This window comes from Rhea americana, unplaced genomic scaffold, assembly GCF_003343005.1.
Source record: "Rhea americana isolate MKP2758 unplaced genomic scaffold, rheAme1 scaffold_16, whole genome shotgun sequence".
Taxonomy (NCBI): domain Eukaryota; kingdom Metazoa; phylum Chordata; class Aves; order Rheiformes; family Rheidae; genus Rhea; species Rhea americana.
Window position 1 is genome coordinate 8,454,797 of NW_028185705.1, and position 19,118 is coordinate 8,473,914.

Sequence of the window (19,118 nt, forward strand, 5' to 3'; positions counted from 1 at the left end):
TCATCCGGGATCATTTTGTTTATATTGATCTCCAGTCCATGTTTGCATAGAGTATATCTTTGCCAATTTGTAGCRTGGAAATAAATATAAATGTCTAAGGATGTATACTATCTGTATCCTTTCCCAAATGCTTGTGTGCCAGCAGGACCCTTTCCAATTTGCTTGTATTTCTTTTTTAAGTACATAAAAGCCATTTTCTACCAAGAACAATTAATATAAAAAAACAGATTATTAGGGCCCAACTAAATATAAAATGAAGATTCCTAAATATTTATGAAAAGATAGTTGCCAAATGGCAGTGGTATTTAAGTAAAWCAGCAAATATGGTTGCTGCCATTAACTAATAAACACAAAGTGGAACCATCGCTATTTCCCTACTGTTGTGCATCTGTAACTCCACCAGTAACTCCAGAATGGCAATGCATTACTGTGATCTGGTAGGTGTAATATTGAACTAAATACAGTGCCAAGTCAGAGTCTGCTTCCTTCTACCAGACTTTTCTCTGACACAGCCACCAAACAGTATCAAACATGCAAATGCATCAACAAAAGGTCACATATTACATCTGCTATCATACCATAAGAGGCTTCCTTCTCAGCTTTCTTTCATTGGTTTTTATGCTCATGTAACTCCACTGAGTTAATGGTATCTATGCCAGGTACCCGGTATGCCAGGTGAGTTGAAATTTAAGCCCACCAGCTACCACGGCTTCTCTGCTTCTATAAGAGGAAGGAACAGAAACAGAACAGTGCCCATAATTACTAGGTGTTATTCTGTCCCCCTTACAGCTTCTTTAAAAAGATTACAGTCTTCAAATGCTCTGACTAAACACTGTGCTCTGGTTCTGGGCCACCATTTCTTCATTATGCTTCCCTCCACTTCTCTGGAAAGAGGGATGGTTCAGCACTAGGTAAAGAAGGGAGCACTTGATGCCTATTAACTCTTACAAATAATCTCCTACAGACCCATAGTGTATCTCTCTGAACATTAATATATAGCAGATGCACTTTATGTGGTGCAGAAAAATGCACCACTCGCCATAACAGACATAAAATTTGGTGTATATCTGTTTGCAAATGGAATGTTTCACCATGATAAGTTCTATATTATTTAATACCATTCATGTTTGATTACAGAATCAGATTATTGACTTCAGAGTTAAAAATCCCGCTGCAACTGAGTCGTTGTGCACAGCTCATTACAGAGATACCGCATGCTACATGCTTCCTGTCGTACTTACGAAACTTTCCTTCCTGCATGAGATTCTTCATTTTTTCTAAGTTATGGGTGATCCTATTAAGCATTTCAGAGAGAGGAGATTTTCAAAGGAAGTGAGTTGTAATTTAAACTTTAAAAGGCTTCTAGATATTCCAGGTACAAACTAAATCTAAAAAAAAAGTGAACAAGGAACCTCAGGTTAAATTTATCACTTAAACCCTAGTGATACATTTTTTACTAGCCTGTTTTTCAAAAGAGAGGTATAAATACTTGAACTTACTCCCAGTGGACTRTTAAACCTTAAAATTTTCCATCTGGTTCTGTCAGACTTCATACCCTGCACTGCTTGCCACCAAGTCTGTGAATGAACTATTGTCATTCTCAATCATGATTTTTCTATACTGTATTACTTTTGAATATTGACTTCAGCATGCAAATTGAACCCTGATTAATCTGACAACACCAGCTGCTCTGAGTTTAGTAACATATAATAAACAGGTAATGCTTTATAGGCTTATATGGCTATTTTGGTAAACATGTCCATAGTATTTGGAACAGAAACAGTGGTAAAATGTAGCTGATACTTGTTTCAAAACTTCTTGTGGTGGTTAACTTGTCAGTAAGGTGGGGTTTTTTTCTGTAAAGCAATTATTTTCAATTGATTTAAATCCGGGCCCTGACGAGTGCCATTATTCCCAGCATATAACATTCAGTCAAAGGCCATATTAAAGACAAGACCAAATAATGGTTCCACGCATTTAATGTAATGCATAAAACAACCATCTCAGCTGCCACCTCAGGATTGAGGTTGTACAAGGAATGTCCAGAATAGCCTGTCTTCTCTAATCTAACATTCTAATCTTGGTTTTGTATACGTAAGCACGGGGCAACGGTACGGACATAGTATAGCTATGTACAAAATATAAGTAAGGAAAATTGTCATTAAAAAATCAGAATTTACCATTTCAACTTCGTTTTAATTTAAAATAGATATTTACATATCTTAGTATTTTTCAAGTATAATCCTTATGGCATACATTTCAAGTGGGATATCTGCCGTTTTTGTTATGGGCAAAATATCTGCAAAGGAATGGGCTTTATATTTTATGCTGACTGTATTAAAATTCAAATTGTATCTTATCGAAAACAAATTGAAACCAAAAGTCATTTATTAAACATTCCATAAAAAATTTAGAACAGCTAGGGTTGGATTCTGCTCCCTGTGGAGACAGATCACAGTAAAGGGTAGAACTGAGAAGCAGGTATTAGGAAAAATTACAGGGACTTTCTTTTTCAGCACAAAAAGTAGGTTGTGGTTTCTCCTCAGTGCCCAGGGATAGGGGGTGCTCTTATTTTATGGAATGGTCTGTTACACAGGGAGTTTTTATATCCTATTTCTGAGCTAACAGCGATGGGCCAGTGTACTATGTTATGATAACAGATCAAGCTGCATGCTGCTTCTCTTTGAAATAAAAGAATAGCTACATGTGCACTTCAAAGACTGAGGGTTAGAGAACCCTTCTCTGTCTTACAGGAAACAAGATTTTCCAGCTAGGACACACCTTTTTGCCTATTCCCTGCCTGAGTGGAATGCCAAATCCAGAAAAAAATTCTGTCTACAGCTTTTAGCCACTTTCCTAGTGGCAGACTGGACAGCATCCTAGCCTACTAAAATAACAGAAATAATTCTTTGTACGGCTTATTTAGGCAAACATACTACATTGCACTTAAATGTTCCCGTGTGGCATAATGTTTGTAAGAATGGAATTTATCTGAATGTTTTTGTTGCCGTTCTGTTGGCAATCAGTCTAGGCTTACTGTCTTGCCAACTAAGTGATCTTAATAGCACTATCTGTTTCTTGAGTAGCACCATTTTTCTCTGTAATTCTCTACTTGCTTGTGATGTTAATTTTGCTTTACTTAGAAGCTTCTTGCGATTGCTGTGCAGTTTTGCTTTGTAGTCTGAATTTTTTGTAGAAAAAGTAGGAGAGCAAAAGCACAATTTACTTTGAAGATTGGTGAGTTTCTTTATCGAATCTTTTAGAATGAGTGACTTCTTAGTGGATTCAGTTGGGAGGCTTACAAAAGGCTGTACCTAAACTTCACACAACTTGGCCCTTTTCTTGAATTCAACAATGCAGTTTTGGACTCATTTATACAGACTGGATTTTTAATATGGCTTTCAGTTGGCTAAGCTCACTTCTCGGCAATTGCTAGCGTGCAGAGAAGAAGACAAAGCCAGTAGTACTGGCTTTGATGATTGCAAGAACAGATCTTTGAGGGGCAGTCCATGGTCAATTACTTTAAGTCATCCATAAAATCACAGGCCTTTCTATTCACCTTCTCTCCAGGCAGCAGCAGAGGCAACTTCTGCTGGTATCTCAGATTAGAGTCCTAGCCTTTCTTTACAGGAATAGTGTGGGTGGGATTAATGTAACTGACTGTGCTAAGACTGTGACGCCGAATAACGCAAATTTTTGTTATGGGATTTTAGTCCTCTTGGAGGACTTTCAGGACCATACTTATTCTAATACTGCCTTCCTGCTTCCAGACCACGTTCCACGTTAATCCCAGATGTAAAAACCATATGCTAATAAAAATAACTTGGCAAGGTATTATATTAATCAGGAAATACTTATTCAAAACCTCAAAGGTTTCTTATTGAAAGCAATGTGAGATACGGCCTTCTCATGTACTTTATTAGCTCTCACGCCTATTGAGAATATATACTTCCAAAACTAAGTTAACATTAAAACTAACTCTCTAAAACCTCTACAATCAAATCAAAAGTAAATTGAGATCAAAGCACCCAGTCAACAAATGACTGGTGGAGTTAAATCATCCAATTAATTAATGGTTAGAGAAATAATCCTTACATATTCTGAAGAGGCTTTGAGAAAACTATTTGTTCAGTTATAGATGCCAGCTATAGAATTTATCAAGTGAATCATATCTATGATTTGTACTGGTTAAGAAATGGAATCAAATTCAAGTTTCTTAATGTCTGAATCATGATGCTAATGCCAAGTGTAAGGCTTCCTCTTGCAGCATTCAGATTGTAGTAAGTTTGTACTTGTACCGGCTAACTGTACTATGGTGCTTGTACTATGGAGCCTAACTCTTCCCTCTCTGTAGTAATAGCGAAACACAGATTTCAGGGACAGTTTGAGCTTGGTTAATGGGAAGGGGAGGATTACTGCTTCCCCTGTCTGGTAGAGACAGCATAATGTGTGACTGGGAAGAAGCTGTGCTACTTTGCAGACTCCCCTGTGCTYAACAGCATCAACATAGACACTACTGTTCTTGGAATTGTTCAGAACCATCTTGGGATACTGAAGTTTGATGATTCCCATTTACAAAAATTATAGTAATAATATCAGTTCCTTAAGATTTTAAAGGTCAAAACACACCATAATAAAAATGAATACGAGACAGTATGTTAGTACTGCTTAAAACTCATTACTGTTTTTTTCCAGCATCTTTCCTGGGTTGACTTTAAAGGTGTTCACAGAGACATACGYATATATGGTTTACTTCTGCACGCAACCTACAGTCATTTTCAAACCCATCATCCCCTTCAAAAAAGAAATCACCAAAGGAAAAAGAAATCCAAAAATAGTGGAATATCCCTTATCTACTAAAACAGGAACATAAAAAGGGACACATGAAACATCTAAGTTTTCAAGGGTATGGAAATCCTTCAGCTTTCTGACTTTCCTGTACTCTGGTCAAGTAAGAATGGAACTTCATTTCAGTAGCCCTATATTCTGCTGACACAGCTCTTTTCACCTCTAGACTTTTTTCACAAGCACTGAAACTTGTCAGAGGCTGATTTACATATTTGCTGGTATTTTATAATGCTATTCTCAAGATAAATTTCCTTTGGGTGATCTATGGACTCAAAGGACAACTTCTATGTTGGACCAGTGGAACTTGATTAAAAAAATAAATTAATTTCAATCAGTTCTGCACAACTAAAAATAAAAAAAACTCTTTAAATGACATCGTGTCACTCATGCATGGAAACCCTATGAAAACAGCTGACTGGAAACGAGCCCACAGCAGTAAGTACTCCTGCAACATCAGCCCATCGACCAATTTAAAACAAAATTGAAGCAATTTTGACTGTTTTTTGTAGAATCCAATGAGATGCTTACAACAGAAATTTACAGCATTTTTACTATGTAAAACAGAGCTACAAGTGAATGTATCTTCTGGAATCTTCAAGAAAAAAAGATACCTTGAAGCTTATCAATAAGAAACGACTTCACATATGAAATTTTAGATTTTATCTAACTTCTATAAATCTATAAAAGCCATATTATTCACAGAAAGATTGTTTTGTGACTAGAGCTAGCTTGCAAAAGGAGATCGTGAAAATGCTTACCTATGCTTCTGTAAGTGCTGTTAATATCCTGCAACTTTTCTGCATTTGTTTCTTCTGTCCTAGTAAAACATAGAGCTTTGTAAATGATATACTTCTCAAATTTTGAATGAAAATAATTTCTAAATTCTTTTGACATTCCATGTCATGCCATGTGTCAAAAGAAAAATAATTCTCCCTTGATGTTGCAACAACCGGTCCACTTTGATGTGTGTCCCGATATCATCACAATATGAATATTCTTTGCATTAATATCCCCATTTGTTGTTTAACAACTTTTGAAGTTAACATGCGTGCTGCCCAGCCTTCATTTCTATATCTAATTTCTGTAATATATGTTTTAGTTGCTGTTGTTCTTCACAAAATTGCCTAACAGATTTCAAAGGTTAAATGAGTTTTCTATAAYACATAGGAGCTTTCTTGCTTTCCTTTTTGTGATAAAGATCCAGTTCTTTTTATATTAAAAAGATCCTGCTTAAGGTTRTACTTTAGTTAAGCAGGCACCACGCACAACTTTCATTTCTTTCATTTTCATTTCAAACTTGGATTTTTTTTACTGACTTTTACACTGACAGTCCATCTGTAAGMCTTTAGCAGTCTCTCAGAATATTCATCACCTGATATCTCTGGAATAGCCTCACCGTCCACACAAGCAAGCATCCTTCAGAGAAACCAGTGTGCCACCGGTATATAAAGCTCATACACCTGTGATTTAACTCATTCGGCGTGTTGTTTCCCCAGTAGCTTAAAATAGCAACCCAGGCTGAATCTTCTAGTTAACAAGGTCATGTGCTGATACAAAGAATCAATAGGATTTCCCTAACCCAGTCCATCTGTAGTATTCTTTCTTTTTTTTCATTTTAATATGAGCCTTAGAATTAAAAAACAGTTATCTTACTGAAATGTGCTTTCTTTCCAAAATTAAAGGCTGATTTTTGTCAGCCTTCTTTATGCAAATCATTAATTTTTTACAGTACCAAATTCATCTATTCCAAATCTTTTGAGGAAGGAGTGAATGACCATAAACTGTGAGAAAAAAATACAAATCTTTGGCGCATATAGGCCACATATTGGTCTAAATGGATAACTGAGGTATTTTACAAAAGAGGTCAGAGCTTTTTCCTGTTTGATTACATCATTTATAAAAAAAATGCATAATAAACACACAGAGGGCTAAAGAGAAAAGTCATCAATTTTATATAAGCAGTTTCTTGTTTTACTTACGTCCAAAGGGGCAATTTTAACCACACCATCTATTTATGTTTTCAAGCTAAAGACACTGTCCAAAGTGCCAAAATGGGGGGTCAGAAAGGTCCTAAGCGAGGTCAAGGTTCTACAAATGAATTTTTAAGAATCTAAAGATTTTTAAGAATTCAAGAAAATTGTCTTCTTAAATGACATATCAGCTGCTGTAGCTACTGAAGAATTTGCATGCATGCAAATTTGCAAGCATGCAAATTTGCCTGAAGCTTAATGCCTTTATACATTTATTGGCTACATTCTCAACATATCAAGTAAACATAGTACATTTCAGTTTTCCACGTGAAGAAATATGCTCCCTAGGTTTTATCCTGTCTGTTTCTTGTGTTTCTCAAACAGCCTGGTTAGGGCATTTAGGCAGGAATGYAGAATGGAAGAAGATAAAGCTGAAGAAAACTTGAGTCTGGATGTAGCTTGTACAACAGTTTCCTAATAGTTTCTGAGTATCTTCAGTTATCAGAAATACTTATGAAAATATTTGTACATTAGCAAACATCATTGACCCTTAGGTTCAAACCATGGAACTGACACATCTAAAAGAGAAGTTTTGCAGTATTAGGAGACAAAGATTGGCCTTTCCACATTCAAAGTTCATTGTTAGCTATCTAAAAGATTACCTACTCTATTTAGTCTGTATTGATAAACCTTATTATTGATGGAGATAGCTTTTATTGTATGTCATGACAAACTGGACTTCCAGCTATGCTGCAAAGTGTTCTGACTATATTGGCTAGTTCTCTACTAGCCTCAACAGCTAGAGAAAACAAGAAAAAACAGATGAAAGGAAAACTCCGTACGAGTTAAGACAATATTAACATTTCCCATTTTAAAAAAAATCTTTTYCACAAGTTATATGAAGGATTGTAATTTAAGGCTTATTTGGTATTTTTAGGGTTTTTTTTTGCTTTTTCTAGAATTTGAATTTAAGTTATCAAGCTGCACTGATTTGAAAATTGGTGTTTATATTTCATGTCTTGCATTGTATGTTTTGACATGCGTCTATGACCCTGCAAAAAAGATACAAGCACTGTTTCAATTATCCTTTTGAAATTTTATTTGTGTCGTGCTATAATCATACCTTGCACATGTACTTCGTGAAGTTTCCCATTGAACTGAGAAACTGTGCRGTTTGTTCACAAAAAACAGTTTGTTGTGTTTGCTGTATTAAGTACACTCTGAAAGCTTGTCCCTTGTGTTCAAAATGTAAATTGGACATAGCTAATTGCATCTACTGCTGGTGACCATATTCAGTGAGTGCAGATTTCTGGTGGGGAATGTGCCTGTGCCTCTTCTCAAACTTAGATATAGCTGTGAGTCCTCCTTCAGATATCCTTTGTTACTGGCAGGATTAGATTCCATTGCCAGCAGTTCCTATGAGAAACAAAAACATTTTGCACTCTACTTGTTGATAGAAGCCTGGAAATGTTTTCTTGTGTTGGACAAAGAATAGTTTTTGTTACCTTTTTTGCGAAAAATCAATTTGCTGAAATCTTGACTGATGAAACTCTATCCTTAAAGTAAAAGTAACATTATACCCATATGCTGTTTGTAGACTCTTTCAGTCAAGAGAGATGCACAAGATGTAACTTAAAGAGAGGCTGCAGCTCTGTGGTCAGCAGCTGCAGCTGCTGAGGTAGTGAAGAGGAAAGTTCATAAAAGGATGTGGTGCTCTTATTGAAATACAGAGTAATTTGTGGATGCCTTGTGGGTGCAGTCACGGGAAATGCACAGGGTGTAAACTCTGAGGACATCTGGTGATGACAAGCTACCAGAGAGGAATTAATGACTGGCTTCACAGAAGGGGCTGTTTTGGTTAGATGCAGTATCATTGGTACTCTGCCAAAAACATGAATACTGTTCCCGTTTTTGAGGAAAAGAGAAATGACTAATAGTAAGTTAGAAGAAACAGCCAATGGGACTTAAAGAAGTAGCTGCTGAGTTGACYAGTGGATAACAACTGTGACCTGAAGAAAATATTTAGTGAGTGCAAACCTACTTCACTGTAATAAAGAAGTAGCCATGAAAGTGATACTGTATCACTGCTTAGGACCCAGACCCTTTAAAAGAGTCATAATCCAATACAACATACTCTCTGGATTCCATGTAAACAAAACTAACCAAAGAGTTTTATGATCAAGTATCAAAGAAGAAAACAATAGAAACTTCTTATGAAAGTCCTACAACGCTTTACCGCTTTTCTGTTGGCTATACAGTACGCTTTCTTCTCACAGCTGCTTGGGGATTGTGAAGAATGTCATTTCATATAGAAAGAATAACAAACACTACAAATTTCAGACCCCAGTCAGGTCATGAGAAGAATCAGCTTGTTACATGGAGGACAAAACTGTATGACATTGATTTTATTTTCAAACTCCAGTTAAGCTACTACTAATACTATTAGTTCTCCAAAACGATATTGTTCCTAAATCTTGGATGCATAACAAATACTATGTCAAAAGATAGAAGAAAGTTTGTTTGAAAATACATGTTACATAACATCATAGCTCTAGCACTGGTAGTTTAAGATAAAATCACCTTCACAGTGGAAATCACAGAATTCATTGAAAAATAAACTACAACCCCCCTGCAGGATGGAGCCAGACAGACTCTTGAATATCACTTGACAAGTGAAACAACTCTTATAAGGACTTGGCTCACTGAAACAGTGAGGCTGGCAAGGACAAGATACTAAGGGCTTACGCTACTGCTAAGGATTAGAAAATTCTGTTTCTGTGTAAGTAGAAAGTAGTTCAATATAAATGAAGAAAGTGTACTGTCCCATAGAATAAGTAAGCACCAGTCGGCTAAAAGAATGTTTTCCTGGGATTTCCACTCCTCTTTATGAGATTTCATGCTCAGTTGAATGCTAAAAACAGATTATCAAGAACTTCAGTTTTGCTTCATGTATTGCATTTGTTTTTCTCCCTAACAGCAGAATATTAAAGCTATTTTTTAATAAACAAAGGCTTCCCTCTAGCAGTAACCCACGTCTTCATCTGGTTTGTACAAATTTTAGCAGCTGTAAGTCTTCATATAATGCACAATTTCTGATTAAAGACAAAGGTAGTAATATAGAAATGAAGAACTATGACTGGAGCTATTCAAAAAGATTATGATTTGCAGTTTGTTTTCAATGCCGTTGAACAATATTCGGGTTTTTCTTCCTTTACTGTTTTTAAAACTTTGTGACATATTTAACAAGCTTGTCAGATGTGCTRCTTTACTGAAGTCTCAAAATTTTCAGCACATACTTCAGCATACTGTTTGTTTTCATGCTGCCAGATGTGTATGCTTGGGACAAAAGAACAGCCTTAACAGATATTCACCTTTGCCACTTGTGAATGCTCAGTTCACAGAAGAGGGAGTGTTTCTGAATACTATTTTAAAATACTAAGTAGAAAATAAGGGAGAACAGAGATAAAAAGATAAAAAAGTATATTTTCATCAGAGTGTGATAAGAATATCTTCTCACATACTACCACTTGATTTGAATGGAGTTGCAGCTGATGATGGCAGCGGAACTGTCTATACAGAAGTTAAGCTTGGAATGCTTTACTTTCCATCTAGATTATAGACAGGGCCAAGATTTCCAAGTTTCCTTAGTTCTTGATTGACTGACTTGAGATGCTTTTCAAGAGCATACTTTACATAGGACAGGTCCTCAGAAGCATCTGAAAACAGGTGCTTTCACAGGTCCTATGAAAGCACCTAAACTTAGTATCCAAAACAGATGTGCTCAGAATCAGCCACTCTGTTTGCCTTTAACACTGATACAGTCCCTGTAACACTTAAGCACCATAAAGCATGTCATGAAGGGAAAAGTAAGGCCCTTGCAAGGTGGGATGGCCAAAAAAAGTCAAACACCTTAAAGGCAGCAAGTGATGGAAATTACATCATTGAAGAGATGGACTTCATTGTCTTCACATTTGTTGTATGACAAGTTAAGTTAATTTGAGGAAACGCAATAGCTACTATACGCCTGCTGTGCTATTGATTTAGTTCATCAAAATCCTTAAGACATCAGAGAAACTACCAAATTAGTGCAAGGTAATAAAAGTGATAGGTAAGTATGATTTCATATAAACACTATGACTTACTGCTAGGACTTAAGGAAAGTACAAAATAATCTTCAGAGAGTCAAAACCTATTATCTAAAAATTAGCATTTGCAATGACCTGATAATTAGAGGGAAAAGGCTGTCTGCCATCCAGGGCATAACAGCAGAGGATAATTATTAAGAATTATACAAAAGTGACCCTTAAACCCTGGAGACAGCAAATACTCCACTTGTAATATATACGGGAATTGTACACATTCTATTTGCTTTTGTAAATAAAATGAGTTATTTAGCATGTTTCTCGGGGCCAAGTGGGTATAGGTCAGAAAGAACTGGCAGTAGTCGGTTACCAATTGCATAGCCCTAGAGAGGAGTTGTACACACTCTAAAAGTTATCTGCGGTAGCTCTGCAGGCAATTGACACAAGGGAGCAGCACTGCCTGCACTGGGCTGGCAAACTGTGCAACAGCAGGGGGCATTAATGTTGCTGCAGCATAGAGCAGTTGTGTTTAGGTAGCGGACTCGTATGGAAGTACATATACTGAGACATCATCCATTGCAGTGGCATCAAAGGGCAATCTTGGCATCTCTGTTGGCGTTAAGTAATACAGCACTGTTGGTATTATATTCATGGCTGGGCAACAATGATGCCAGTAAGAGTATATGGAAGAAACTATGGTACTTGGAGTATCGGTCATTGTCTGTCGCAGTATTTGTTAACACAGCAATAACAGAAGAAYGCTGCAGTAACTCTCAGTAGTACCGGCTCCTGCAAATATGTCCAACCTGTCTTCCGTTTGCTACCCTCATTTCCCTTAGAATATAAAATAAAATTCACAGTTTTGGGCTTGAGCCCAGTCTATCTGATGGCCTAAAGCCCTGAAATGACAGTAATGTTCAGCAACTCCACTCCTCCATTATACATATACATAAAAATAAAGCTTTTTCATGTAAGGAAGAAAGCTTCCTCAGACACCAGACAGAAAATGAACTCGAGTATAAACTAAGGGCCCATTAGTAACCTTGCTTTCTGCTGTCAGACCTTGACTCCTCAAAAAAGGGAACTGTCCTACTAAAGCAAGGCAATCTACAGACCATGCTTTTTTTCCTTTAGGCAGAGTGGAAGGACAAATATTTTATGCCAGAAGTTGGTCACAGGGCTGGATGCACTGCGCTGGAAGGTGCCCGCTGCTGGAGAGGGGCGTTTTATGCTGCTRATACAGAACTGAGGGGCAACAAAATCATGTTGGTACCAAGGCAGATAGGGAGACCACCAAAGGCAGAGGAGATACGTCTCACTGTCACTAGATAAAAATTATAAAAAATAAAGTCATACAGAATGAGAGAAATATTGATGAYGGTGTTTTAAGAATGCCTACTTCTGTCACCTGCACAGGCCAAAACTTCTAACCTGAACAAGAGCATACGAATGGGACAGAAACCACAAAACACTATTCTCCTTACTTCTACCAGAGCCAAGAGTGGCATCCGCACAATATCGGAGGCTTTGTTTTCCACAAACTCACATCGGGCACAGATGGAAACCAGGCAAGCTTTTAGCACCCACTGCACAGAGCCTCAGCCATCCTCCTCAGCTTGCAGGTTGCCTCCTGAGGGCTGTAACCCGCTGAGGGCTGCAACCCGCTAACGGCCGCGGAAGGATCTGCCACAGACCTCACACCCAGCCGTTACCTCAGGCGGCCACCGTTAACGGCCGCCAGCCTGCGCACAGTGCGCATGCGCTCCCCCCGCGTCCCCCCCTCCGGCAGCCATTACTTAAGGGGAGGACCCCTCACCACCCGGCTCTCCGCGGCTGCAGGTGACGTCAGGGCCCTGCGGCCTATCCGCTTCCGCCGGCGTAGCGCATGCGTGGTAGGAGGGGGGAGTGTAAGTCTCCATTTTGAGTTCCTTTCTTCTCCCGCCCTGCGGGAGGGGGAAGGGGAGGGGGGCGGCAGCGGCCGTTAGCCAGAGCCGGGCGGGGAGCGCGGTACCGCCCTCCGCGGCCGCGCGGGGCGTCTCGCGGGGCGTTGTGGGGAGGCAGCGGCCACTTTTCCCCGGCCCCTCAGCGGCTGTGGGGCGGCCTCCTGCGCTGGGGCGGGCGCGGAGGGGCCAGGCTGGCTCCGTGGCTTTTGCTTTTCTTTCCCCAGGCTGCAGACTCTGTGAAAACGCTTGGCGCTGATGCAGCGTGTTGTTYGCTGGGGAGCGCTTGGCCGCCCGGCGAGCGGCGGGTTTGCGCTGGGCTGCTGCGCGAGTCGGCCCCGCTGCGGAGGCGGCCGCCAGCGCGGATCCTGTGAGGAGACCGTGCCGGGAGCGGTTTCCCGCCTTGTCCGTACGCACCTGCCTTGAGGCTCCCCCCCCCACCCCCCAAGATCAGTAGAAGAGGTGTCGGAGGGTTGCTTTCTGGACGGAAATTCAGATGGTTAAAGTAAAAGCATCATTTTCCTCATCTTCCTTCAGAGTGAGAGCAGTCATTGCCACAATCAAGTTAAAATCACAGTCTGACCAATTAATCRCAATAGAAATGTACATACAGAGTAATAACATCGAACTTTTTATTTTCTGAAGTGCTTTCTGCACTTTGCGTTACCAGCCTGCTGCTTCTGTAACTGCTGTTTTGAAAAGAGTTTTAGCTGAGTCTGGGTAGCCTGAGTGACAGCTCAAAATATACACAGTAAAGCTAGCTTCTTTTTTTAAAAGATAGCATGTGTCTGTAAAGAACAAATTTGTTCTCTGAATTATTAACTTATTTAGAAAAACTAATGCATCAAGATGGATGGAGTAATGCACAGTTCAAAGAATAATTGCTCACAATATACCATATCTATAGGCAGTTTTCTGGGTAAGTTATTTTCTTACAYTGAATCAGTGATTCAAGTAAGACATTCTAGAATATGTGCAGAGATTTTGGCAGCTTAATTTTGGATTTAATTTTTGAAATGTCTGATGGAAAAACTGCATTAAACATTTCACCTTTTTCTTTGGGGGGTRTATATGTTATCTCCAACAAACAGCAACTCCCTTGATTTCATAACTGCTTTCATATTCCCCTCGAATGCTTTTTTTAGATATTTGGAGTAGTTTTAGATCTTTGAATGACAGCGGAACACCATTCCTGTCTTTAAAAGTTGCATTCTTTGTGCTGAAATTCTGTGCGCACAGCTTTTTTTTTCGTTTGAGTGTTGTGTGGAGTGCTCATAAAAGCTGAATTTAGTTCACTTGTCAATTCTGCCACTTAATATGAAACCTTCAGTTCTTCTTTTGGCTTGTGTTGTTTCCTTCCTTCCTTGTAAGATCACTAGGTATTGTTTAGGCAGGAATGTTGCTAGTTTCATTCCATGTGAGCTCTTATCTTTCAGAGTATAGTGCTTCTGGTACAAGTTGTAATTATCTCTTCAAAACATGGTGTTTATAATACTTTTTTAATTGATATTATAGGGTTGAGAAAGCCTAAAAGAATTAAGACAGCAACACGTGTAAACTGTACAGCCTACCTGTTTTTTATGCAGAAGTTATTTTACTTGGAGCTGATTTCATTTCTAAGATGTTTGTGTTAACTTAGATAACACAGGATTATAGAAAAAGCTATGATTTACATCTCTAGCTCTCAGTGTAAGGAGAATGTATTAGTCTAAAGCTATAGTAAGAGTCRAATGAAGCTTTGACAGTCTTACAAAAGTATGGTTGAAGTCTCTATTGCCTTTATTAGTGACCAAGTTAATATTTTTACGTGTTTCATGTTTTTATTATTTTAAGGAGTTCTTTCTATTTGTTCATATTTGAGTTTTTACTGAATTTGAAAATTCGCTTTAATGTTGAAGTACTACTCTTYTTTTAATATATTATTTGAGGAGTAGAAGGCCATATAAATGCTTTTACTTTTTTCTGAAGGGGAAATTGGCCACTGTRGGGGTGATACTAAAAACATTGATTTAGGTTGTCAGTTTATAACTTCATGTTGAGAAGAGGGTTATCCACAGGTCTTGCATGCTTGTGTCTCTGTATGTACTTTATAGGATTTGTGTTTTTTATGATTATGTGTAATCATCTTGTGCTGATTTTGTCATCTGTTGCCTGTATCTTTCAAAGAACTTGCAGTGAACAGAGCAGTTAAGTTTTATAAATGTCAAAGTCRTTCTTTTTCTCCAGTCTGTGGCTACAACTTCATTTATGTAAATTACATTATTGCACACAATTTTGTCTATTTCTGCAGAAGCTCAGACTATTGCCTCTTTGCAACCTTATCAACAGCAGACTTCTGTATAGAATGTCAGTGGTGTATATATCAACAGCTCTATAAAATTGGTGCTGTTTCTTACACCCTGATCGAAATACTGATGTATTGAAGTCTGTAGGAAAACTGTTTTTGATTTCTGTAGCTCATTCTAGTATTTGAATGATTCTAAAATGCGAGTTGATTATTCCCAAATTATTTGGTGCTATGTAGGCAGTGTTTGTACTGAGCATTAAGATAAAGTATGTTTATTTGGAACTTAGGTTGACCAGCATCATCCTTATCTTTCTCATTTTATAGTAGCTTAATAGGCTTATTTACCTCACTATGGTTCTTCTGCAGTGGTATTTAAATTATTCTTACAGTGTGTCTTTATTGCTTTGTTAGTTTTGTAAGCTTCAGGAGAAGAGGGGTGCTTTAAAAATGTCTGAGATTATGGTTGTGCTTGTTGTCTTTTTCCACTACACTAGTAATTTATCAAGTAAAGCTGTCAGATTTGTTTGGCACAATGTGTTCTTTGTGCATCCTGGTAACCCAGAACTTTCATCCTTGTAATTTATGTTTTCAGAGTCAAACGTTACAATGAATACCTAATGTAATTGCTTTTTAAAAAAAAACAGAATGTGAAAGCAAAAAGGGTCTGACAATCTATATATATATATATATATATATATATATTTTTTGGTGATTAAAATACCTACTGGATATTTTTTGGTGGTTAAGCCTGTATGAAGGAAGTAGCAAGAAGGTTGTCCCAAAAGCTGCAGGATGATTTTGTGTATCTATCGTAAATATGCAGTATTTGAAGTCTTCGGGTTCTGCATGTTTGTATTTTTTTTTACAGTGTATTAATTTCCTCTTTATGTAACAGTATACACACACAAAATAAAGGTAACATTAAGACATGTAAGAAGCAGCTTTGTGATGTTCACCATTTAGCAAGTTTTACTAGTAAAATTGAACTTAGTTAAACTTGATTGTCATGCTTTGGCTCTGTAGATAGTAGATAGTATCTAATCCCGTCTGACTAACGCATCACTTCCTAGTTGATGCAGTCTCATTGGTGAGCATGCACTGTAAGTTTGCTTATTTCTCTTAAAAGCCAGCAAGTGACTCAGTTGATGAAATAATTTCTGCAGAGGCCCTTAATTAAAGGGGGAAAACACTAGTTTACAGCTTCAAGACAGTAGATATGTTGATTGTATTCCTATAAGGACCATATGGAAGAGTTGCCTTTTTTTTTTTTTTTTTTAAAAAAAAAAAAAGGGTTTCTCTACAGATCTTTGGTATACAAGCCTAGAAAAGGGATGCTAAGTAGAGGTTCAGTGGAACATAATCCTTTAAGGAGTTTTTAGCAGAGCTGGGGTGGTTAAATAGCCTTCAGTGCGAAGCTGGTATACCCAGTCGAAGACCTGTTAATAAGATGGGGGGGGGGGAAGACTGTGTTTGAATGCATTGGGATTCTGTTATTGGCAAAAATCCCTAAAAGCTGAAACAGCTGAGAGCGCTGAAATCCTATAGGTAGCCAGCACAATATATTGCAAATCTGTTTTTTAGTTTGCCCTGCCTTCTGGTAAAGTACAGGAGATAAGTCGCAAACTTCCTGAGCCTTCTCATGGATTTTCAATTTTATTTTGATTTTTGTTCCTGTTAYGGTACTCTGTTCCACTGAATGTAGGTAACAATGTGCTAAACTTCAAGATGTGGGGTAGTGATCAGATGAATCTTCCTGTGCTTCAATAGAACTATTATTTATACCTGGGCAGTGAGTTTGSTTTGATCAGTGAGTGGAACATGAAGAAATAATTCTGATTTTTAATCTAGTTAGGTCCTAGCTTGAGGTGGTGTTGAAGATGWGCTTGGTCAGTGTAGCGGCTGTTCACTTACAGGAAAGCTCACATTCTGGAGGTGAATCTTGCAGTGAGCAGAGTTTTAAAAYAGTAGCAAGTATGCTGCTGACACTTCTAAGGAAATGCTTTGATGACCAAACTGTTTACATCAGTACTTAGTGATTTTTCTCTTGTCTTACTTCTCTGGTATAGGGTGATGTAGTTGGCCAAATAGAGCTTAAAAAAAGGTTCACAATGAGTAGACAAAACAGCTGACGCAGTTTTTTGGGCYTAATTTTTTCCTTTTTGAAACTTCATCTTTAGTCAAGTCAGCTGCTGCTAACTGGACTGTTCAGCTTCAGTGTAGTGTCTACATTTCCTGATCTTAAGTTACTTCGGATTGTTTCTGCTGGTCATTCTATTTTAGGTTACTGTATTGCTTTGGGAGTGGAAGGCAGGCAAGGTATGTTGTAACACTGTATATATCTGTATACAGTGTATATATCTGTATATACACTGTAATACTGTATGTATCAAGTATATTCTACTTGAAAATGTGTGTAATGAAGACTCAGTGTATAGAACTTTTCTAAAAAATACTTGAAATATTTAAAACTAGGAAATGAGGTKGAAGTAGTACTTAAGCACTGACTCCAATAAAGGAAAAGTATTGGGAATATTAGTTGCTTAATAAATGTTGGTGCATTCCTATTGCTCCTRATGCTGCTGTTCTAGTGGAGGCTCATTGATCCATAGCTTACAGTTTATATTCACTTTACATATACACAGTAGAGAAATTGTTATAGGGATTCAGAATGCTGTTTTGTGACGTGAAAACTTCTAGGAATCACTTTTAAAATAATTATCAGTGCAAGTCCTTAGTGTAGTTAAATGCTATTATTTGCTGAAAACCAAGTAGATGTTATGGTCAGAAACTCCCTGGTAATTTTCGTATTYGATCACTTCTCGGAAGGAACTTGGAAAGGTCAGGCATATTGTAAGTCAGCCTTAGATGGATATAATGACATAACTTCAGGCAGATCACGCCTCACAAGGTGGTAATTTAAAGAGGTCAAGATCGGTCATTGATAGCTAACACTGCTCTTCTCCTATATTAAAGAGCAGATATACTTTGTGTGCCTCTTTTAGGGATGAAGCATTGCATTCCTTTGTTCCTTTGTGAAACAAGAGTATCCCTGGATGGTGTAGAAGTTTGGGTAGTGCCAAATACCACAAAAATCTAATCTCAGCACCTTCAAAAACACTCTCATTTGCCAACATTTAAAATGAAAATTTAAGTTTGCAAAATGGTAAAAGGCTTCTAAAGCATATTTGTTTTGAAAGYGGCATGATCAATGTAATAGTCAACTTTAAAAATAAGTAGACCTAGTTGAATAAGTTTCTATTTTGCCCAGGTGGTTAAAAGTAAAATACTTTAATTGTTACAGGTAAACTTTTTTAATTATATTCATTTTTTTTTCTCAAGGAGTTTTGACTGAGATAGCTAACATTTCCTTGTATAGCTCATCAGACTTGCAGTGAAATGCAGCTGTCTCAGTAACTACATTTATCGCGTCCTTTTTAATAGGCAGCATCAAAGTATGGGTTTTCTGTATTGGTCTGCAGAGCTGTCTGTTGTTTTATCAAAATAATGCTGTGACTTCAGTAATAGTCTAAGAATTTAGAGTAATTTCTGAAGATAAGTGTTTCAGTATTATATTTAGTGAGGTGTTAAGTTGCTAAGTCTTGTGTGTCTGATAGGTGTTGGCCTTGGAAGGTTCTCTGCTTTTCAGGAAGCAACTGTGCACTGGCCTGTTGGAATAGTTTACATATGTCAAATTTAATTAGTTTTAAAAATCGATTATGAAATGTTGGAGAGTGAGGCTTTAAAATGGCATAGGGCTGACATTTGGCACTAAGTATGCATATTATTTGTCCTATTAGCTTCAATGATATTATGCAAATACTGAAAATTAAGTGTCTTAACTGTTTTACTGGATTTGTGWGTAGATGTTAGTTGGGAACTAGGATCTTGAAGGCATGTTGGAAAGTGCTGGGTAACATAAGACTCAGATTTCTATTTAGCAAGTGTTAAGACTGGAGGTCAGTGTTTTGTTAATGAGAACAGTATAATGATA

General features: G+C 37.7%; 1 protein-coding gene across 1 annotated transcript in view; it reads left to right on the forward strand.

The window, feature by feature from the left end:
- Window positions 1-12,782: 12,782 nt before the first annotated feature.
- FHIT (fragile histidine triad diadenosine triphosphatase) overlaps window positions 12,783-19,118 on the forward strand; it is a gene marked incomplete at its 3' end in the record, with an annotated part of 448,706 nt that continues 442,370 nt past the window's right edge. The window contains exon 1 of the mRNA XM_085300015.1: window positions 12,783-12,807. The remainder of the gene's footprint in view (window positions 12,808-19,118) is intronic.